Source organism: Mustelus asterias, chromosome 17 (genome assembly GCF_964213995.1).
Source record: "Mustelus asterias chromosome 17, sMusAst1.hap1.1, whole genome shotgun sequence".
In the NCBI taxonomy this organism is placed as follows: Eukaryota; Metazoa; Chordata; class Chondrichthyes; order Carcharhiniformes; family Triakidae; genus Mustelus; species Mustelus asterias.
In genome coordinates, this window is record NC_135817.1 from 32,874,571 (window position 1) to 32,898,667 (window position 24,097).

The window sequence follows — 24,097 nt, forward strand, 5'->3', positions numbered from 1 at the left end:
AGTGGCAGATGGACTTTAACCCAGATAAATGTGTAGTGGTCCATTTTGGCAGGTCAAATGGGATGAAGGAGTACAATATTAAGGGAAAGACTCTTAGTACTGTAGAGGATCAGAAGGACCTTGGGGTCCGGGTCCATAGGACTCTAAAATCGGCCGCGCAGGTGGAGGAGGTGGTTAAGAAGGCGTATGGTGTGCTAGCCTTTATCAATCGAGGGATTGAGTTTAGGAGTCCGGGGATAATGGTGCAGCTATATAAGACCCTCGTCAGACCCCACTTGGAGTACTGTGCTCAGTTCTGGTCACCTCATTACAGGAAGGATGTGGAAATGATTGAAAGGGTGCAGAGGAGATTTACAAGGATGTTGCCTGGATTGAATGGCTTGCCTTATGAGGATAGGCTGAGGGAGCTCGGTCTTTTCTCCTTGGAGAGACGTAGGATGAGAGGAGACCTAATAGAGGTATATAAGTTGTTGAGAGGCATAGATCGGTTGGACTCTCAGAGGCTTTTTCCCAGGGTGGAAATGGCTGCTACGAGAGGACACAGGTTTAAGGTGCTGGGGGGTAGGTACAGGGGAAATGTGAGGGGGAAGTTTTTCACACAGAGGGTGGTGGGCGAGTGGAATCGGCTGCCATCAGTGGTGGTGGAGGCAAACTCAATAGGGACTTTTAAGAGACTCCTGGATGAGTACATGGGACTTAATAGGATGGAGGGTTCTAGGTAGGCCTAGAAGGTAGGGATATGTCCGGCACAACTTGTGGGGCCGAAGGGCCTGTTTGTGCTGTAGTTTTTCTATGTTTCTATACCCATTTGTACTGATTTGCGCCATCAACTCATTCACTTTGTTTCGAATGCTACGTGCATTCAGGTAAAGTGTCTTTATGCTAGCCTTTATATGGACCCGATTTGTTAGTGCATTCTTTTGATTGCATGCTCTGTCCCTACCTGTCGCAAACTGGTTATCCTTCCCCAGACCATCTCCTTGCACTGCATTGACCACCTCCCTTCTTGTGTTTGTCAAAGAGAGAGTTCATACTCTGAAGTTTTTGTCTAGCTCCTTTAGTGCAGTAAAACATCCCAAGATGCTGCGCAGAAGTATTATCAAACAGGATTTAGTGCCAAGTCACATCGATGTTTGGGCAAAGGAACAACATTTTGACCCAACAGTTAGTTTTTAGGGAGCATTTTAATGGTGGAAAGAGAGATAGAGATTCAGAAAGATTGAGGGAGCGTGCTGAAGGCACGGCCACCAATGGTAAAATAAATAAATTAGCGATGCTCAAGAGGCTGGAAATAAAGGAGCACAGAAAACTTGGAGGATTATTGGGCTAGAGGAGATTACAAAGGAGGGCCAAGGCCATAAAGGGATTGGAAAACAAGGACAAGATTTTCAAAAATGAGGTGATGCTGAGTCAGGATCTAATGTCAGCCAGTGAGCAAAGCAGCAATGAGCGACTGGGACTTGGTGTGGGTCAGGACAGGGACAGCTGAGGTTTGGATGACCTCAGATATACAAAGAGGAGAATATGTGAGGTTGACCAGGAGTGCATTGGAACAATCAAGTCTACAGGTAATAATAACATAGTTGAGGATTTCCGTCACCAGCAAGCTGTCTTGGGTGGAGTCAGGCAATGTTACCGAGGTGAAACAGGAAGTCTTCAGTGATACTGCAAATATGTAGTCAGAAGCTCACCTCGAGGTTACATAGCACACCAAGGTTTTCAATGGTCTTTTTCAGCCTCCATTAAAGGAAATTTCAGTTCACCCTGTGTTGATTGTTAGACAAGCAGTCTGACAACTCAGTCAACACAACAACTCCAAGTTCCTTTGATGTGCTTCAATTTATATGAATAATTGATTGAAGTGCATGCATTGATGTTACTCACATTTCTGGTGGGGGTGGATGATTGTGATATTTAATTCACGATGAGTGAGGGGAAGGTGCAAAACAAAACTTGCTTCGGTACTTTCACTGGTGATGACTGACACACACAAACACCCAATCAACCCATCTGTATATGATGACCATGAAGAAATATATTCATATCTTTATTCTTTAACCTGTAACCTGACACAAACTATCTTACTGAGCATGCTCACCTTCATCTCCAAGGTTATGTGCTCCGGCAGTTAACTGTTGCCAGGGAATGATGTGGTGCAGGAGGTGGAGAGCAGCATTGAGATCAGCTCCAACATTATCCTTTGAGTAGAAGTGTTGGTGAATATGAAAGATGTCTTTGCTGAATTGTGCAGAGACTGTGGTTAATCCTGTACCGGCGAGGGGAACGGACGCTAGGTGTGGCTGGGAATGGTCGATAATAGCTCACAAGTAGCAATGTGCTCATTGGTCACCTTGAGGTTTGCTGTATATAGTTGTGAGCAAGAAGTTTCTCTTCCTCGCGTGGAAGCATTTAAAGGCTGAATGAACTGAATCTATTGTTGTGTTCATGTCTGAACAACTCAGAATATCTATTTTTTAAAAATACCGTTTCTAAATATTGTCCATCTTTCCAAAAGTGACTTTGTGGACCATATTGTGTTAAGAGAGTGAGGTAAATTTTTTTCATGCATCTGGGTCAACACTATAACCCCACACAGGGTGGTTTTGAAAGGAGTTGACAACACACATACTGTGTGGGACGGTAGCACAGTGGTTAGCACTGCTGCTTCACAGCTCCAAGGTCCCGGGTTCGATTCCCGGCTCAGGTCACTGTCTGTGTGGAGTTTGCACATTCTCCTTGTGTCTGCGTGGGTTTCCTCTGGGTGCTCCGGTTTCCTCCCACAGTCCAAAGATGTGTGGGTTAGGTTGATTGGCCAGGTTAAAAAAATTGCCCCTTAGAGTCCTGGGATGCTTAGGTTAGAGGGATTAGTGGGTAAAATATGTGGGGGTAGGGCCTGGGTGGGATTGTGGTCGGTGCAGACTCGATGGGCCGAATGGCCTCCTTCTGCACTGTAGGGTTTCTATGATACTGACTTGCCGTAATTTTCATGTATTAGTTCTTCCAATGATGCATTGTGTTACCACTGTTCATTGTATTGGCACATCAGAGTTTGCATGATTTGGGATGCTTAATTAATTTTGCTGTGCCAATTGTCCCTATTATTCATGAAGGTGCTGACTGTGCAGGGATCAGCTGTCCTCTGTTAATTTTTTTAAATGGTGTGGAGATGCCGGCGTTGGACTGGGGTAAACACAGTAAGAAGTTTAACATCACCAGGTTAACGGCTTTTGCTACCAAATAAACCTGTTGGACTTTAACCTGGTGTTGTTAAACTTCTTACAATTTTTTAAAAGACATTCCCTCCTGTGGTAAGCCTTGACATTAAAGTGTCCACAATCTGACTGTGGGTATTACAGCTAAATTCAGTCTTATGTTAGCTGGATGCACACAGATCAGGCAATTTTAGATTTGCACCCAAAATGGGAGCGAAGCCAGTGGAGTGGTGGCATCTCCCTTGCAAACCCAATCCACACTGCCACCTGAAGAGGGCAAACTTTGAGATTGGAAACTGGAGGCATCAAATGGGCATCCCCTTACAGCTCACTGGTTTTGGAAAGGGGGAGCATCAGTCAAATTCATAGAATCATAGAAGCTACAGTGCAGAAGGAGACCATTTGGCCCATCGAGCCTGCACCAACAACAATCCCACCCAGGTCCCATCCCTGCAACCCCACATATTTACCCTCCTAATCCCCCTGACACTAAGTGGCAATTTAGCATGGCCAATCAACCTAACTTGCACATCTTTGGACTGTGGGAGGAAACCGGAGCACCCGGAGGAAACCCATGCAGACGGGGGGAGAATGTGCAAACTCCACACACACAGCCACCCAAGTTCAGAATTGAACCCGGCTCCCTGGTGCTGTGAGGCAGCAGTGCTAGCCACCGTGCCACCCTATTGTAAGAGTTTGGGTTTGAAAGTGGAGACACTGATCCCAGAGAGGTTGAGGGATTGTGTTGAATGTGGGTTGATAGTGGCCTGTAGATATTTTGTGGAGTACAGATGGTTAGACTGCCTAGTGACTGGAACAAATAGTCACAGGGCTCTGATTTAGACTCTATAGAAAGTTGATTAATTCGTTGATTAATTACTGTATAGATATGGGGATACTGTTGGGATATGGGGGTAGGGCCTGGGTGGGATTGTGGTCGGTGCAGACTCGGTGGGCCGAATGGCCTCTTTCTGTACTGTAGGGTTTCTATGATTCTATGATTCTATGATAGTTACATGGGTACGATGGGTTTGGAGGGATATGTGCCAAATGCGGGCAATTGGGATTAGTTTAGGGTTTTTTTAAAAAAAAGGGCGGCATGGACAAGTTGGGCCGAAGGGCCTGTTTCCATGCTGTAAACCTCTATGACTCTATGATTTGAATATGTAAGCAATATTTTTGCTTGAAGTAGGCTAGCATGCTGCTTACTTTTTTACAAGTCTATGTAAAAATTGCATTAAACAGGATAAAAGGAGGCAATGGCCCAGTGGTATTGCGACTGGACCCAGGGTAATGCTCTGGGGACCCTGGTTCAAATCCCACCACAGCAGATGTTAAATTTTGAATCCAATAAATATCTGGAATTAAAAGTCTAATGATGACCATGAAATTATTATTGATTGTTATAGAAATCCATCTGGTTCATTAAAGTGAAAGAAATTTGTCATCCTTACTTGGTCTGACTGACATGTGACTCCACATCTATAGCAAAGTTGTTGACTCTTAAATACCCATGAAATGGCTGGCAAGCCACTCCGTTGAAAGGCATGGGTAACAAATGCTGACCTTGCCAGCGATGCCCACATCCAATGAATGACTAAAAGAATTATGACCGTTTGATGGAGTGGCCAAGTGCCAATCACAATCTACAACTGACAAATGCTTGTTTTTCAGGTGAGAATTGAATGACTGGTACCTTGAAAATCTTCATGGGTGTGCAAACAATTCCAACAGGACCAGAAAGACAGGTCAATTAGTGACATTAGTGGCCAGACAGAGCTATTCTTTGTTCCCACAGTAGCAGTGATCAGTTTTCAGAGCACAGTCAATAAAGTTTGGGTGGGGGCAGGAGGGTGGTGCAGTTGGTGGCTCAACAGCCTATTTAGTTGTACTTCGATAAAGTGTAAAACAGCATGTTTCAATCTTTACAGCAGGAGAATGCAGAATTTGGTAGATTCACCATCTTTTAACAAAATGTTTATTTTCATAACTAATGAGGTGATTCTGGCAGAGAATATATTTTTGTCATTCTGTGCAATGTCAATGCCTAAGTGTCTGAAGGGGTGGCAGCAACTGCTCCCAGGCTCTTGGGACTGGAACAATGTTGAATTGTCACGTTGCAGTTTCCAACAGCTGATGGAGAGAAATGACTGTATGTCACACGTTTGTTGGTTGCACACAAAGTTAGCATTGCGGAACTGAAAGACCAGAGTTTGCTTGTCTAGGATTCCTCTAATGGGTCCAGTCCTGGTGGCGTCAGACATTTAAGCTACTGATCATCTGGATAAGAAGAGGAAATATATGGATAACCATGTATTCTGACTCCTGCTTGCTTATTATCTGACCTTTAATGGAGAGTGTGAATGGGCTTGATTTAGCTTGGGTTTGATGACTGTAGTCAAAGAGCTTGCTGAAAATCATGGTTGAGACTCATGTTTCTACGAGGTAAAAGAGGCTGATTAGCACTTGTGAAACTGTGCCACACCATAAAGCACTTTGTTAACATATTGGGAGATGACAGAGGGTTTGGGGTGAATTCATTTTCTTAATTTTGGTGGTTAGTTGTAGCCTGGGAGAGGAACTTTATATGCAGCTATCTTCAGACATTTGTGACGGTACTGACTGTGAAATTCAACATTTAATTTGCATTCCCAATTACCACTGACCAGCTTTTAAAAAATATAAACAAATTGTAGAAACAATGGAGAGACTGAGGCAACATTCTATCACTTCAGATTAAGTGAAAGTTTAAATGAGTACAGTTTGCCTTTGAGGAAAGTGCCAATTGTGTAGTTTGCAGAGTGATCACTGACATCTAATTAAACATTGCCCTCCCTTCTTTCCAAAGAACTGTGATAACACTAATCCTGATGGGCAATTGTAAACATTTTACTGCTAAAGAATCGCATTAATGAATTTGCAAGTTCTTGATCTATAGTATTCAGAGTACCAAATAGCTAATGGAATTGGATGTGTCAGAAGCTGAACCATAATCTTGGAGATCTAAGTAGCAATTTTGTTTTCTTTTGAGTGGGTTTTAGCACACTGACTGTAATATTTCAGGCAGTGTTCTGATTTGTTTGTGGATCTAGGTGTATGATATGGGGAAATGCTTTCAGAATCATTGTCAGCCCTTGACAGAGAAAGCATTTTTATATAACGACAGCATATTTGTAGTATTGTCAGAATGTTATATTGAGGTTTAGGGATGTGTAATTCAAACATGACTCTGCTTGGTTTAATATCAGGCGGTCTCCTTGGGCAGCTTTTTTAAAATCAGCTTGTGTTAATAGGAATTGTGTGTTAGCGGAAAGCTCCACAATATTTTGTTCTGATAAAATGTTATTTAATGAATACATATTGCTAAAGGAATCCTGTCATTGACGTTTCTGCCTTCATAGTTGCAAGTGATGTACATTCACGTGTCAGAAGCCCGGAGAGGAGAAACAGGTATGGGAGGTATGACTCTACCTGCTTAAATAGAATTGAAAACATGTGGCATCAAGAACTGAATCCACAGTCCTAGGAAAGAATAGTTCTGGGATCACACCGTGTGTCAACAAACTCATTTAGCGCCATATAACTGGATATATATATATGCTCAAATTGTGCCATCAGTGGGGTAAGTATCACTGACCTCAAAGAAAGTTGCCTCGAAAGATCTAGCAATTTCTGGCATGGATTTCACCTTTCACACCTTTACTTTCATTCGAGTATCAAGTCATAGGTCATAGAATCTTACAGTACAGAAGGAGGCCATTTGGCCCATCGAGTCTGCACTGACCACAATCCCACCCAGGCCCTATCCCCATAACCTCATGCATTTACCCTAGCTAGTCCCCTTGACACTAAGGGGCAATTTAGCATGGCCAATCCACCTAACCCGCACATCTTTAGACTGTGGGAGGAAACTGGAGCACCTGGAGGAAACCTACGCAGACACAGGGAGAATGTGCAAACTCCAAACAGACAGTGACCCAAGCCGGGAATTGAACCTGGGCCCCTGGTGCTGTGAGGCAGCAGTGCTAACCACTGTGTCACCATGCCACCCTGTCAAGGAGATCTCCACCAGCCAGCAACAGTGACACCATCAAAAAGTTTGAGTAGCCAATCTTATTGCAGAACTCTTATAGATGGCAAACTAGGAAGCAAAAAGCTTTGATTATCCTTAATATTTTGAGAGCACAATAAAGATTAGGACTGTAATTTAAAGGTATGAAGTTTTAGTTGGCAGGAAGAATGGCAATCCTTAAGAAAGTTCAGATCTACTTATCACCATTGGAAACATTTCTACTTTAAAACAGTGACTAGGCTTCAAAAAGTTGTAAAATCCTTTGGGACATTCTGGAAATGGTTATGTGAGAGACACTTGATAGATACAGAGGTGGGAAACAAATTGTCAGGCAGTGAGTTAAGAATCTTCAATACATTAATGACATTCTTCTGCTCGCTACCTCGGTGGAGGAGCTAGAGGTGTTGGTGGATTGTCTTGATCAAGTTAACCAGAAGTACAGCCTCCTGGTTAATGCTGATAAGACAAAAGGTGATGAGAATGTGTGGAAAGACCTGCAAGATTCTGATTAATGGAGTTCAGCTTAAACAGATTGATACCTTCTGCTAACTTGGGTCACTCATCATGGAAATTACAGAGTCTACCACAGAATTCGGACTTGACTTAACAAGGGTCATAGCACTGTTAAATCACTTAAAAGAGTATTGAGTAGCTACAGCATCTTGATTATAATGAAAAATCATCTCTGCAAGCCCTTGTGGCAGGTGTCAATGTATGGCTTTGAAAGCTGGACCATCAAGAAGAGTGATGAGGCTGAAATGAGAGTATTAGAAATGAAACGGCTCAGTTAGCTATTACATGTACCATGGGCAGTCAAGTGGACATACAAGTAGGTGCTCGAGAAAGCTGGTGTTAAGAGGAACTTGTTGAGGCAGTAATATCAAAGATGCTCACATGTTCTGAACATGCGATGCGAACAGGAGTGGAGTCTTTGGAAAAGGTGGTAATACCTGATAAAACACCTGAAAAATGTGCACAAGGAAGACCCAAGATGGTGGATAATGTTAGAACATGGACTGAACTCTCTCTGAGATGGACAGTGGCAAATAGAAATCAGTGAAGGAAGATTGTTCTTTGTGCATCAACCCTCTGAATGAAGCAGATAAAAAATGAGACAAGACATGGAAAAAATTACATTCCACAACTAAAGTTAGTTTTTCAGACCCAGAGAGGATGTTCAATCACAATGAACTTAGCACATTGTTAAAAACATTATTACACCTCATTCAACAAGGTCTAACTTTTGTAACAAGCAAAATGGCCAAAGTGGATATTCACGGTGTTTGAAGTGATTTCTAAAGATTTCCTCCTGCAGGGGATTTTATCAACACTCCTGTGAAATGGGAATCATGGATAGCAATTCCTGAATTTCCACAATTAACTGCAGGTGTGGAAGCCAAAAGTTGGTACCAATTTCACTGTCTTGATGATGGCAAATGTTGATATATCTTCCATCATTGTAACCACAACCTGAACCATTGAGTCTTGAAGTCTCGAAAAGTTGGTATATGCCTTCCAATTGCCTCTTATTTTCATCACTGCTCTTATAGATGTTATCAAAAGTAGTATCTTTTTTCTGTGTTACTGCATTCTCCACAGAAGGGTTAATTCTCCATCTGAAAAGAAAACAACGATCAAATTACTGTGGAAAGAATTAGATGGTTAGCAGAGAAAAGCCGTGTTATCATCAGATCTTACCAAATGAAATCCATGTGTGGGATTTCACAGCCTCGCTCATCCCGAAACCGTAAAATCCTACCCGAGGTCAACAGACCTTCCTAAGGTCCACCCCTTGCTCGCTCCAATTCCTGTGGTGGGCGGGGCGATAGAATTCCAGCCAATAACTCTTAAGAAATATTGATAATGATATTGCTCCCTATTTGTATTTTTATAAACATACACAGCATTCTTTAGTTGCAGGCATGTTTTGGCCTGATAATTAGATCTGATTAATGAGGCAAGCATGTGAAAAGTTGGCAGGAAGAGTGGCAATCATTAAGAAAGTTCTGTTCTACTTATCACCATTAGAAACATTTCTGTTTTAGAACAGCAACTAGACTTCAAAAAGTTGGAAACTCCTTTGGGACATTCTGAGGTCATGAAAGGTGCTGTATCAATGCAAGTCTTTCTGTTAAGTTTTAATTCACATCCTATGTTCTTGGCACACTGTTGAAGAAAATTCTAACTTACTCCTGGATTTTTGCTCTCAGTGCAGTTCAAAGACATACAAACCCATAGATCAGAAGACTTTCTTTATTCCATGCAAGAGAACATCATAGGGCTTTGACTGGACTGGCAATTTTTCAGCAGATACAGCTTGAGAAGTAATGCAGCGATGTTCCAGGCATTCATATTGGTGCCAGGAATACTGAAGCTTCCGCAGCTGTGTTGCTATATCTATCCCAATACTCAGAGATTGCTTGGAAACTGACAGCGGAAGGTCACATTTCATTGCTGTTGATGGTGGGAGTCTTGTGTCATCACCTTTTCTTTTTATGTAGAAGTTCGAATATAGACTGCCCATTGGTTCAGAGAGTTCAGCCAGGATGTGCTTTAGGCAATTTAAGAGCTGTATGTATCATATGGAGCTTGGAATTTCCTGATCTTGGCAGAAACTGTGCTAGAAGTACTAGAATTGGCCACTGCATTCCTCAAGCAGGGAGGGGGAAGCTAGGCATTTATAACAACTCATAATTGGCAGTGCACATGTGATATCAATTGGGAAATTATAGGGCTTACTTGCCTCCCATGAAAACTTAATCCTTCAAAAATTACTGCCATGGCTTGAAATTGAATAATGGTCACTTTGGTGGTCAGTGTTATAAACAGTCTTTACATATCTTCATAGAATATGGTGGCACAACTACAGCAGCTCCTGTGTTCCTTGTATAAATGTGGATGGTTGGCACTCCATGAGAATCCCTGTATTCTTTACCATGTTTGGCCACAGCTGGGATATTGGGTGGAATTTTCCAAACAGAATGATAGTGTCATTCTGGGTGAGAAACCTGGTGCAATTGCCGCTGGCTCAGGTGGCCTGATCACGAAGTTCCAACACTTTGTTTTGCAAGGGGGCATTTTTTCACTGTCATTGAGAGGGCCGGGCCTAACGACGCTGGCAAGTCTGGCTCCTCAGGGCCCCAAGTCCCATTGCCGGCATCATCGCACAACCCCCCTCCCCCCACATAGGCAAATCTGTTATGAGGTTGCCTACAGGCCCAGCCCCCTTCAGATCCCGCTGCTTCATGCCCCAGCCCTGGCAATGCCTACCTTGGTGCTACCAGGTTGGCACTGCCAGCATGACAGGGGACAGTGCCAGTGCACTGTCCAGCTATGTGCCTGACCATCCGGGGGATACGCTGGCCTCAGAGTCCCCGGCATGGTCATCTCCTCTGGTCTCCGTTTTGGGAGACTAGTCTTATGCCATGCTGGTGAGTGGGAACACCTGATGTTCCCAGAAGTTAAGTCAGTTTTGAAAACGTATGTATATTTAAATGTATGGTAATCACTTCACACACTCACTGCGTGTGAACTTGTTGCCGTCCCTGACCGGGAGTGGGGGATGAGATCTGCCCATCACAAGTGACGTTATGGCCCTCTTTTGAGAGATCGCGGCTATAACTGGATTTGCACATGTATTGGACAGAGCCAGAAAATGATCCCCATTGTATCTGATTCTGAGCACCAGATTTTTGGAAAGAGGTGGGCTTACAGAAGGAGATTTGTTCGTATGATTTCAGGAATTAAGGATTACAGTTATCTGGATAGGCTGGAGAAGCAGGGCTTGTTGTCCTTGTGGGGGGAAAAGGAGGCTAAGAGGAGATTTGATGGAGGCATTTAAAATCATGAAATGTTTGGACAGTTTCTCTTTATTTACCCTATTTCCAATGGCTGAAGAGTCAATAACCAGAGGGTACAGAATTGAGGTGATTGGCAAAAGAATCAGATGACATAAGGAAATAATTTTTTTCATCCAGTAATTGGCTAGGATTTGGAGGCTGATCAGGTGGTGGTCGCAGATTCAATAATTACTTTCAAAAGGGAATTGGATGAATAAGGAAAGTAAGGGAAAAAATCTTGGGTATGGGGAAAGAGATGGCCACTGCAACTGACTGGATTACATTTCAAAAGAGCTGGTGCAGACATGATAGAATATCACAGGACAAGAAAGGGCATTTGGCCTATGCTGCTGAAGGGCTGAATGATACCCTGGAATGTGTACGTCATTAAGCAGTAAATTAAACATCTTCAGAAGGGATGGGAAGAAGATGAGCAGAAAAAGCACATCCAAAAGTACATCCAATTTGGTGTTTAATGAAAGCTTAAGTGTAGAATTTTTAGTGCAGCATACAGTGTAATCTGTAAAATAGTCCATTAAAAAAATCACCAGCACATCCGAGATGCAATTAATTCAGCAAAATATTGCCCCACCCCCTTCCGGGTCAGATGATGTTGTTTGTGTAATGGCCCAAAGAGCTTTGGCTGACTTCATCCTGTCCTTCGCAGCTTACAGACAGTGAAGGTCCAACCTGAGTTTAGCTGACTCATTACAGACCAAGAATGTAACCAAGAAATTTCCTGGCTACAGTATGATTGAATATAACAACAATGTTTGTCCGAGGGACCTTGTTACCTTCTGGAAGTAAACTGTTTCATGTTTGAGTTAGGAAGTTGGAACCAGACAAGGTCAGCAACGATAGAGCCAGGAATTTTTTTTTTATTCATTCGTGGGACATCAGCATCGTTGGCTGGCCAGAATTTATTGCCCATCTCTAGTTGCCCTTGATTGATATAACAGAGTGGATTGCTAGGCCAATTCAGAAGGCAGTTGAGTGTCAACCACATTGCTATGGAGCTGGACTCGCATGTAAGTCAGACCAGGTAAGAACAGCAGATTTCCTTCCTTAAAGGACATTAGTGAGGCAGATGGGTTTTGCTGACAATCGACAATGGTTTCATGGTCATCAGTAGATTCGTAATTCCAAATATTTTTTATTGAATTCAAATTCCAACACCTGCCAAGGCATGATTTGAACCCAGGTCCCCTGAACAGTAGCTGAGTTTCTGGATTAATAGTCTAGCGATAATACCTGTAGGCCATTGCCACCCCCAAATATATATTTATGCAGATGTTTGATGGCCCACACTGAAGAGGTGGAGTGATACATGACTTAAACAGAAGTGTCAAAATACCACATGACTATTTACAGGAAAAATGGGTAATGTTTGTTACCAAGCTCTCTGCAAGTACAGACGATTTGGAAATATTGAACTACAGTCTTGCGCTTAATGAAATCAGTTAATTCTATTACAGCTAACACTCTAATCCAACTTTTTTACTTGCCATATTCCTGTGTTAATATAAATGTCTGTAGTGTGCCAACATAGAGTAGAAAGTATTTTACTGCATGTTCTATGGTTAGAAAACTCCAATCGAGCGGTCCCATTTGAAAGGTTGTCTCCAGTCCTCTACATCTAATGTGCTGGACACATCTGGAATAACACTCCTTGTGTCATCTGTTTGCCAACACAAATGCAAATGCAGATAAGTTTTCATTGGACAAGCAGGTAAATTTTTCTCTGCATGGAGTTGTGCAGGGGAGGATTTGTTCTTGGATCCCGTGCTCAGTGTTCAGTCACACATCCACATCAGTAAGGGTATGAAATCTACTCATAGCTGAGTCTGGTTTAAATGGACACCATTTTTCATCCCAATTCTGAGTTCAGTTTAATTTTTGTTATCCATGCGATTTTGCTAAGTAGAAGTCCAGATACTGTTTTTACATATTTATTATTGTGTAACAATATATCAGTGGTTTGATCATTCAGGAGTATAAGTCACAAGTTTGGAAACTCCTTATTTATTCTATAACCGAGGCAAAAGCCTGAATCTCATAATGCTTGTTGCTGTCATACATGTCATTTTCTAATTTGGTAATGTACCAGAAAAACACATATTGCTGCGTAATTAAAAAATAATTTTTGTTAAATGGCCTGCATTTACACTTAGTGTTTTCAATTACTGTCTGGCTGAATGTTTATCTCTCATGGGGTTTCTCATTGTGGAGTTACATGAATTAAGGCAACTAATGGGAATTCCAAATAAGAAATAGTATAAAGTGCGTAGTAGTGTACCGTGAAATAAAATGCTAATAGTTTGAAATTACTTCACAATCTTATTCCAGTTGTAGATGGAATAGAACTCAACATTGGTATTTGGATTGTCCACAGGACACTTCTAACATAGTTTACGCAGACTAATGTACACTCGGGTCTCACTATTTTAGTGCTTAGTTAATTAATATTGTTAGGAGTTGACCCAGTGGGTTAACACACGAATAGGAATTTTATTTCATACACCCAGCATGCAGCCTCGGCTGCTGAAAGCCTAAAATGAGAAATTGTGAAATGCATTGTGCATGGTTTTCTGACCTTAACGGTAATAAATGGGTGCAGAACAAGCCAGAAATTCCATCCTGCATGTGCTCTTGATGGGCAATGGTTCCTGTTGGAATATTACTTTTTGCACCTTTTCACCTCCAAGGTCTGAATTAAAAATTACCCAAGTTTTATGGTGTGGAAGTCTTCTTCCTGCAAGATACCTAAAAAAGATAATTTTATTTGTGTATCCTTAACCAAATGCCATTGTGCGCAAATTTACAGCACAAATTAGCATTAAATGTATGGGGTGCAGTAATGGGATTTTGAGATTGAGATTAAGGTCCACAATTGTGTGAAAACTAGAAGAGGCTTTAATGTGTTTCTAACCCATGCGATACCTGACTTGGGTGTCTTGGATTACTGACACTGGGAGGAAAAAGTAGTAAAAGCACTCCATTCCTAACACTAACATTTCTCATTTTGAGGAACACAAGCAAGATTATCACAATAAACCCCCTTTCACACTTACTTTAGTAGCAAACGAAAAATGAAATAAAGTTCTGCAATTTATAGAGCAGGTTTGAAAGGTTTTGAGTGAAAGTGTGTGTGATATATATTTGGAAATGTTAGCAGTGAGCAGCGAAAGTGGTTGCTGCTTTCCCTTCTGTGTTTTAGTGGAGTATCTGTGCTGTGTCAGCGGGAGCTTCAGTTACACCTGTTTCAGGCAGAATATTTTTAATTAAAGTGTTTTAATATAATTATATTAAAGGCATGAGGGGAGTGTTGGAGCAGATAACACCCCGCCAGCTAAGTGCGAGCCAGGGTGCACCAAACAATTGAAGTTGAAATAAAAGCAGGCAGCAAATGGGAGAAAATGATTGTACTGAGAAGCAATAGAGTTCTCTAGTGATTGGATTCATTATTAATATTTTGTCACAGTAAATTATCATCATTTGTAGCAGCCTTCTGGAGAAAGGAAAAAGAGATCAAACCTGCCTCTCATGAAGTGCCAGTGAGCAGCACCTGTAACTAATTATAAAAAAAAAGGCCTCCTGTGAACCAGGCCTTTTTTTTTCAAACCTGAATTCTGGGTAAGGGTCTGTCAAAATGAGGAAAACTTTGACGATATGCTCTTGGAAGACTTGATATTTTAATAATCAAATATAATTCAAATGTACAGGACAATTTACAATAGCCTGACGTTTCAATCTTCTGCTGAATCACAGGTATTTTTAGATGCACAAAAATTCCATGCTAACAACCAGAGCATTAAATATTTAGTAAGTGGAAATATTTTGCTTTGTAGCTTTATCCATGATAATGACTTAATTCTTTGGCCATCCATAGAAATGGCCAAACTTTGCACCATTTGGCAGAGAGTAAAGAGCTGTGTGCTTTTTTTAAAAAATCAGGTGCAAGAACAGACTATTATGTTTTAATGAGATTTATGTTACCCTCTCATAAGCTTGTGAAGGAATGAAACACAACATCATAATGAATATAATTTGCTTTTAACAGCACAAGACTATTTTTTTTGTCTTAATAGCTTTCTTAGAATAACTATGATTTATATTTTTCTGAAGGGAAATTGGCTGAGGGGATGGCTGTACATGCCGGCGGGATGTTCCGGCTGTGCCGACATTGCACCCCTGCCGTGGATTTCCGGGCAGTGTGGGGTGGAGTCAGTGGGAAATCCCATTGACTTCAGCGGACCAGAAGTTGGTAGCTGAAAAGCCAGTGGACTCACGCCAGCTTTGAGGCAAGGGTCCCTTATAGATCCGCCGCTGAGATGCTAAAACATTGCATAGTAGTAATATTTTTATAACCCTTTCCATTTTGCTTTGACACAAGCAATAATATTTTTCTATAAAGCTGATGCAGCCGCAGAATCATTTTTTTTCCTGTTGCTTTTTTTTCACTCCGTGCAGACTAAAGCAGAGTGAACTTTGAAATCATTTTGCCAGAGGGAAGATATATATCCTTGCTGTCTCACACTGTTATGCTTTAGCAGCAGCAGGATGTCCTAGTAATAACTCTCTCTTACCTAATGTTCAAACCTACAGTGAAATAAGATGGTGTTACTTTTCGTGGAAAAATATTTTGGCAAACTTTGCACCATTTGGCAGAGACAAGAGAGCTGTGTACTTTTTTTTAATCACGAGAAAGAAAAAATTATTATGTTTTAATGAGATTTATGTTATTGTTTCATATGCTTGTGAAGGAATGAAACACAACATCATAATTAACGTAATTTCCTTTTAACAACACGAGACTATTATTTTGCCTTAATAGTTGTGTTAAAAATCCCATCAGTTTTGGTTCATGCAAACAGTACAACATTGCCAATGTCTTTGTTTTCAGTCTGTGCAGATATTTAATAAAATCTGGGCCCTGTCTCCCTCATTGCCACCCCTGCCCCAGTATCTAGTCACTGCTTGCTGATGCAAGCTTCGATTGGAGTTCTGGCTAACATTGTAAGAGAGGAACAGATTAATGTTCAAACCACGGGTTTCCTCCTGGACCACACATCAAGGTTGTTACAGAGAGTTAAGTTCTCCTGGCTCTCTGCCATGAGGCTTGTCTCCAAGATGGCTGGCAGAGCATTCTGATCTTTTCACTGCATGATTGCAGGCTGAAGCTATTCCAAGCCAAACATCATACTTGCTGCCGCTGAGCTGAGTGGAAGTCCTGAGGTGTTTCTTTCTGCAAATGAACCATACGGGAAATACAATGTTCACATTTTCAGTTGAAAAATATCATTATAGTCCATTTAGTCAAAAAAGCTTCTTCATTATGGTCATAAATCTGCTTTAAGATCATCTGAACTGTGAACATAGGTATTTAAGTAACATGTATTTTAAGATCTGAGTCATAGTCTGAAGACTGAACACTAATTTAACGATCTGCCCCTTTCATGACCTAAGCCTTAGCTCAGAGCTATTTGAATATTCTCTTACTAGAATTTGTTACAAAATAATAGATACACGGGAGGGAGTTAAGATGTCTAATTCAATCAGCAGGGTGAGAAAACAGTGGGAGAATGCATGATCTGAATAACACAATTGTATTAAAAAAAGAAACAATTTCATGACTGATGTCTCAGCCAAAATATATGCTAGTTTATTCTTCCTCCTGGTCTGAGGCTTTGTAGATCTTTGATATATGCTTGCTTCTAAATTACATTGAGAAACTGTTAAGGGAAATGTTAAAATGAGTTATAGGCTACAGTACAATAGCTTTGTTCCCCATTTTTATCATGTCACAAGGACTCTTCAAATTTCTTAGAGGTACCTATTCCTTACTTATCTTTATCCCAATGGAGTTAGTAGCTATAATAGTGTTGTATGTTTCAAGTCACCTAAATAGGCTACATTATGCCTCAGATAGAGGGCAGTTTGTGTCTATCCCCAAGGTCCCCATGCCAAGTGTTTCTTATTAGTAGTAACAATATAGTTCACTTTGGTTTAAAGATACTTCGATATATGTCATTTGAGAACAAACACAACTCATATGCGTAAGTAAGTATGCAATCTTTCATTTTTTTCTGACCAAAACTGTCACTCTATAATGTTGCTAGGTCTGGGTAGTGCACCGCTGTTTCTCTATCTCTGTGCCAGCCTCGACTATCATCATCCACTATAGGCATGTGGCCTTGTGTTATAACCTGGTGCGTTTTGTAGAACGGGGTTAATTTAGTAAATCAGAGGCAGGGGTTTGTTACCAAAGCTCCATGGCTGACAGCCTGACATGGTGCTCACTGAAAAGATGCCATGTTAGTCATTGTGGAACACTGGAGGGGCTCAGAAGAAACTTAAACCAGAATCAGAAATTCTAATTGGACTAAATAATGAAAGACAATTCCAATTCTCTTCCTTTGACAAGGTATGAGTTTACTGGGGCTCTTCCACATTACATGGCTTACATTTAAGATAGGACCTTGATTCAAAAGGCCAATTAAACAAACAACAGCACACATCTGAAATATTTTAGGTTAAAAAAAAAAATTATGTTTTATTCATAGAGTCTATGGCATGAGCCTGGTGGTTCATGAACAGTTTTCCTTTTCACTGTCAATTTGGTTTCTAATGGATTTTCAAGCCACTTTGTGTTTGATTCACAAACAAATCTTTGTGCATGTTTCTGATCTAGTTGGGTTTATTTTCACGGTGTAATACGAAACAGTAAAAACAAACCTGAAAAAATACATGTAAAAGTCCAAATGTTATCAGTTGCATCGTTCTTGTTCAGTTGAAACGTTTTACCAAACGCTGCTCTCTCAGTTTTTTTTGACCTATGTCCAGAGGCAACTGCGTCCCTGTTTTCTATTATTTGTCGTGGAAAACTCAGTGAGGAAAATTCGTTCACAATTAAAGAAACAGTGGGAGAAAAAAGTACAGATGGGGGTCTCCATGTTGGTTAAAGAGTAAATGTACCATGACATAACTACTTTAAAATACATATGCCGGGGCATATGAAGAGGCAGCTGAGTTGGAAATTTAGCAGTTGATGAAACTAAATAATATGGCAGTTTCTTTTTGGGTCCTCATCTGGATGTGGAAACTGCACAGTGGGGATTCCTAAGTTTTATGTACAGCATAAGGTAGGGTTGTATGAAAAATAAATCATTCTGTCCTAGACAGAAATACGGCAGGCTTCCGGGTTTGGAGTTAATTTCGAAGGAGGGACAGGCTGGATGTGTCCTCAAGTGGGAATCCAACGAGTTAGACTGTGCAACTACACAAATTCAGAATGTAATGGCTGAGTTACTGATCCTGAATTGCATGCCTAACCTCTACACCACATCAGCAGTTGAATTTTGGTAATTATAATAAGCGCAGGGATCGGTGATTAAATAAATCTCTGCGGACTGTCACATTAAATGAGAATTTCTCAATTAGTCAGGTGCAAGGTTGTCACAGCATCTGATGTTCTGTGCAGTTGAGTTGTCAGTCCATTTTTGTCTTGCTCAGGCTAGATGCTGACATTCACCAGCTCATTTTGTGAAGCAAAAGTAGCCCTTATTAATAGCATCTAAAACATGGACTGACCTTTCATCTCATGGGCCTATGCTGTACATTATTAAGCAAAATGGTTACTACGTTTCACTACTGCTTAATAACTGCAATTCAAAACGTAATTCATCGTGAAAGGTGCCATACGAGTATTATTATGTATCTTGATAGAATGTCTATTTTACTTCCATTTCCTACCTGCTGATGCCCAGAGTCTAGGGAAGAAGGATGTTTCACGCCATGGATTTGTAAAGCTGCCATCAGTGGTATTCTGTGAGGGGCTAACCGTGCATTGCTCTCTGTAGGCGAGTGTTGATTATCTGACCAGCCTTCCAACAAAGATATAAAAGCCTCAAAATTGTAAAAGACGTTATATAATGTCATTCAGAGAAGTGGTGAAAATTACACAGCAGGAGACAGATGAGGTTGTCTGCCAATTGAGACAGCCATTTCCACACTTGTCATCTTCCGTCCATATGGTATGTGAGTTTTGCGATCCAGAATGAAAGTTTTGATCATAAATATTACTTGCAACATTTCCCAGATGTTGACAGTTCAGTTTGAACATATGATTGTAAGCCTTTCTCTCTGTAGGCCTGAAATTTTACTTATGATCTCATAAAGCCATTTTATTTGTTATCTTGCAATAATTTGCTGGTTGGTTTTGATTGAAGTGACAGAATTCATGCTGCCAATCATTTCTGACTAATTTTGTGATGTTGATGATGTAATTACGAGTCCATGTCTGTGAAGACGCACTCCTTTCTCTTCAAGTAACTTTCTTCCTTGCTTGTTCTGGTCAGTGACCTTCACCAACTCCAGATTTAAAGGGTTGATGGGTCAACTGCTCCCAGGCTTCAACCAATGTTTTAACGCATGGAAGTGCGTGAGAACAGACGTGAGGGGGCAATTTTTCAGCCATGATGCACCAGGCACAGATCACATGGGCCATGTGAGTTTGGAGAATACAGTAAGAAGTTTAACAACACCAGGTTAAAGTCCAACAGGTTTATTTGGTAGCAAAAGCCACACAAGCTTTCGGAGCTGCAAGCCCCTTCTTCAGGTGAGTGGGGATTCTGTTCACAAACAGAGCATATAAAGACACAAACTCAATTTACATGAATAATGGTTGGAATGCGAATACTTACAACTAATCAAGTCTTTAAGAAACAAAACAACATGAGTGGAGAGAGCATCAAGACAGGCTAAAAAGATGTGTATTGTCTCCAGACAAGACAGCCAGTGAAACTCTGTGGTGGTTACAAATAGTGGGACATGAACCCAATATCCCGGTTGAGGCCGTCCTCGTGTGTGCGGAACTTGGCTATCAGTTTCTGCTCAGCGACTCTGCGCCGTTGGGTGTCGCGAAGGCCGCCTTGGAGAACGCTTACCTGAATATCAGAGGCCGAATGCCCGTGACGGCTGAAGTGCTCCCCAACAGGATGCCCTCGACATAGCCGGAGAGGTTCTCACACAGGGACCAAATTCGCACCTCAATACACACCTGGCTGTCCCATCGTATCGGGCAATGGGACCCTGTGCGAGAACCTCTCCGGCTATGTCGAGGGCATCCTGAAACCCATTGTACAAAGAACCCCCAGCTTTTGTCGCGACACGACGGACTTCCTACAGAAACTCGGCACACATGGAGCAGTTGAACCAGGAGCGCTCCTCGTCACAATGGATGTCTCGGCACTCTACACCCCCCATGACGATGGCATTGCTGCAACGGCCTCAGTGCTCAGCGCCAACAACTGCCAGTTTCCAGATGCAATTTTACATCTCATCCGCTTCATCCTGGACCACAATATCTTCACCTTCAACAACCAGTTCTTCATCCAGACACACGGAACAGCCATGGGGACCAAATTCGCACCTCAATATGCCAACATCTTCATGCACAGGTTCGAACAAGACTTCTTCACAGCACGGGACCTTCAACCGATGCTATACACTAGATACATCGATGACATTTTCTTCCTTTGGACTCATGGTGAACAATCACTGAAACAACTATATGATGACATCAACAAGTTCCATCCCACCATCAGACTCACCATAGACTACTCTCCGGAATCGGTTGCATTCTTGGACACACGCATCTCCATTAAGGACGGTCACCTCAGCACCTCACTGTACCGCAAGCCCACGGATAACCTCACGATGCTCCACTTCTCCAGCTTCCACCCTAAACACGTTAAAGAAGCCATCCCCTACGGACAAGCCCTCCGTATACACAGGATCTGCTCGGATGAGGAGGATCGCAACAGACACCTCCAGACACTGAAAGATGCCCTCATAAGAACAGGATATGGCGCTCGACTCATTGATCAACAGTTCCAACGCGCCACAGCAAAAAACCGCACCGACCTCCTCAGAAGACAAACACGGGACACAGTGGACAGAGTACCCTTCGTTGTCCAGTACTTCCCCGGAGCGGAGAAGCTACGGCATCTCCTCCGGAGCCTTCAACATGTCATTGATGAAGACGAACATCTCGCCAAGGCCATCCCCACACCCCCACTTCTTGCCTTCAAACAACCGCACAACCTCAAACAGACCATTGTCCGCAGCAAACTACCCAGCCTTCAGGAGAACAGTGACCATGACACCACACAACCCTGCCACAGCAACCTCTGCAAGACGTGCCGGATCATCGACACAGATGCCATCATCTCACGTGAGAACACCATCCACCAGGTACACGGTACATACTCTTGCAACTCGGCCAACGTTGTCTACCTGATACGTTGCAAGAAAGGATGTCCCGAGGCATGGTACATTGGGGAAACTTTGCAGACACTGCGACAACGGATGAATGAACACCGCTCGACAATCACCAGGCCAGACTGTTCTCTTCCTGTTGGGGAGCACTTCAGCGGTCACGGGCATTCGGCCTCTGATATTCGGGTAAGCGTTCTCCAAGGCGGCCTTCGCGACACACGATGGCGCAGAGTCGCTGAGCAGAAACTGATAGCCAAGTTCCGCACACACGAGGACGGCCTCAACCGGGATATTGGGTTCATGTCCCACTATTTGTAACCCCCACAGAGTTTCACTGGCTGTCTTGTCTGGAGACAATACACATCTTTTTAGCCTGTCTTGATGCTCTCTCCACTCATGTTGTTTTGTTTCTTAAAGACTTGATTAGTTGTAAGTATTCGCATTCCAACCATTATTCATGTAAATTGAGTTTGTGTCTTTATATGCTCTGTTTGTGAACAGAATTCCCACTCACCTGAAGAAGGGGCTTGCAGCTCCGAAAGCTTGTGTGGCTTTTGCTACCAAATAAACCTGTTGGACTTTAACCTGGTGTTGTTAAACTTCTTACTGTGTTTACCCCAGTCCAACGCCGGCATCTCCACATCAGGTTGGAGAATCACAGGGGAGATTTCCAGCCGGATTCTCCCTGCCCCCGGGATTCTTTGGACACAGCGGGATCCCACAAATGGAGACCAGGTGTGATGGCCATGCCAGGGAGCTCAGAGGCCATTGAAGCCCTTGGGTGGTAAGGGACATAGCTGGGCATGCCCACTTGGCACAGCCCCCTGACAATCTGACAGGTTGGCACTACCAGAGTGTCACAGGGCAGCTAAGGTGGTGGGGCTGAGGGAAGTGTGGCCTGAGGGGAGTTGGGCCTGAAGGAGGGACATGAAGGGGCCGGAGCACGAAGTGGAGGCATGAAGGGTGACCCATTGTAAGGGCTGCAATGCTGATGCTGGCAATCTATTTTTGGGGCGGGACAGAGTTCAAGCCAGTGATCTATGTTGGGGAGGGGTGGGAACATTTCTTCGATGTGGGGGGTGGGGGATGGGGAGGGGGTTGCTGTCCTGATGTCTGGGAGGGGTGGGAGGGGTGACTTCAATTTCACTTTAAAAACATCGTCTAATCTCTGTGGAGCTGGGTTTGCCGGTGTGTTTAGGTCCCATCCCCCTCAGAACTGGCACAAAACTTGCCCCTTGCTCAAAAAATAACGAAGTTCAGGAAGATCACAGTCTGATTTGTGCAGGACATGGCGGCATGAATTGCAGTGATTTTCTCACCCATAATTACTTTTTTCAAATTTTACTTTTCCCCCTGTCAGAAAGCATGCGACCCATACATGGTGTTATGATCCTGTTTGGGTCAGTTAACATTTAATGAAGAAATCTAAACACCCGACAATTAACAAAATTTAACGTTTATCAATAAAAAACTATTTTATTATATATCAAAAAAAATTAAACAATGTAAGCACTATTAACTTAACATTATAGTTTACAACTGCATATATTATTAACTCAGTTTTACTTTTTACTTACCCCAAGAGTTCCCTTGTCTTCTGAAGTCTTGAAGCCCTATTAGTGTTCCAGCCTTTACCTCCGCTAACAATTTCATGGGATCCTTCCATTAGTTTTTGACCAAGCAGTCCTCCAGTTTTCTTTAAAGGCTTCATGACTGTGGACTCTTCAGCTCCATATTCTGGTTTTAGACATATGTCGACTGTTTATCCCAGTATGCTTCCACTGCTTCGATACAGTTCTTTCCAAGCTAACATTTCAAGCAGATTGCTTTCAGCCTCAAGGTTCTGTGAGGACAACTGTTGGTCTTTTCCACTAGTTACAAGCTAGAACAAATCTTCCAGCTGCTTTTCCCTCATGAAATCCAAACTGAACTACCTGTTTCTGTCAGCAAACACATAGAGATAAATTAAACAAAAGAGCCTTCTAACCAAACCGCCACCCTGAATCAGTATCTCTATGGCAATGTGGTATATTTTTCAATGATTCAAACAGAAATGCATATGGCCTCCTTTACCTTCAAAACAACTGTTTGATTCTGCAATCTGTTGGAATAATTTATATGTCAAATGGATGAAATTCTCCTCTCTCCAGGCTTACTTACTCCATTACAAGCTCAGAGGGTCATTCATTGTTCAAGTTTTTTTTCACTATAAACTCTGACCTTGCAAAGCAAGCACAGGCAACCTTTTTAAATGTAATTATCTCCAGGCTTCTTTGAATTGCATTTATTTCGGGGTTGATTATCAGTTTCTCAATCAGGTGCCCCCATTTATGTGGAGTTTGAAATTTTCGTTCCTAAACCAAAAGGTTATTTAATAGAACACACAAAACATGAACTAGATTTTTGCAACAACGTTGCATAACTAACGTTGAAAAGTTCTGCATTCTGCACATTTCTGTACATCATGCATATGTTTGGATTCATACCAACTCTTCAGTGCTCTATGGTCATGCAGTTTGGTCATTGTTTATCATTGGCTGTTTAGCCTCCATAGATCTGCTTTTCAAGGAAAATCCTCTCTACGCATATATAATGAGGGTGATTTTCCCATCTCCCTGCGGTGCTTTTTTAGCACAGTGGGCAGGGAGCCTCTAGCAGTGGCTGATTTGCGCTGGGTGTCCAGGCCGTGTTTCCCA

At 42.2% G+C, this 24,097-nt stretch overlaps 1 protein-coding gene and 1 long non-coding RNA gene across 13 annotated transcripts in view; one reads left to right on the top strand and one right to left on the bottom strand.

Annotated features, from left to right (window-relative positions):
- The window catches only part of LOC144506416 (dystrophin-like), a 1,861,003-nt gene that overhangs the window by 143,841 nt on the left and 1,693,065 nt on the right, over positions 1–24,097 (top strand). The gene's annotated exons all lie outside the window — the stretch shown is intronic.
- Positions 14,678–24,097, bottom strand: part of LOC144506146 (uncharacterized) — a 31,683-nt gene continuing 22,263 nt past the window's right edge. The window contains exons 2-3 of the long non-coding RNA XR_013499858.1: positions 22,979–23,341; positions 14,678–16,368 (exon numbers count right to left, since the gene is read on the bottom strand). This is a non-coding gene — a long non-coding RNA (uncharacterized LOC144506146). The remainder of the gene's footprint in view (positions 16,369–22,978; positions 23,342–24,097) is intronic.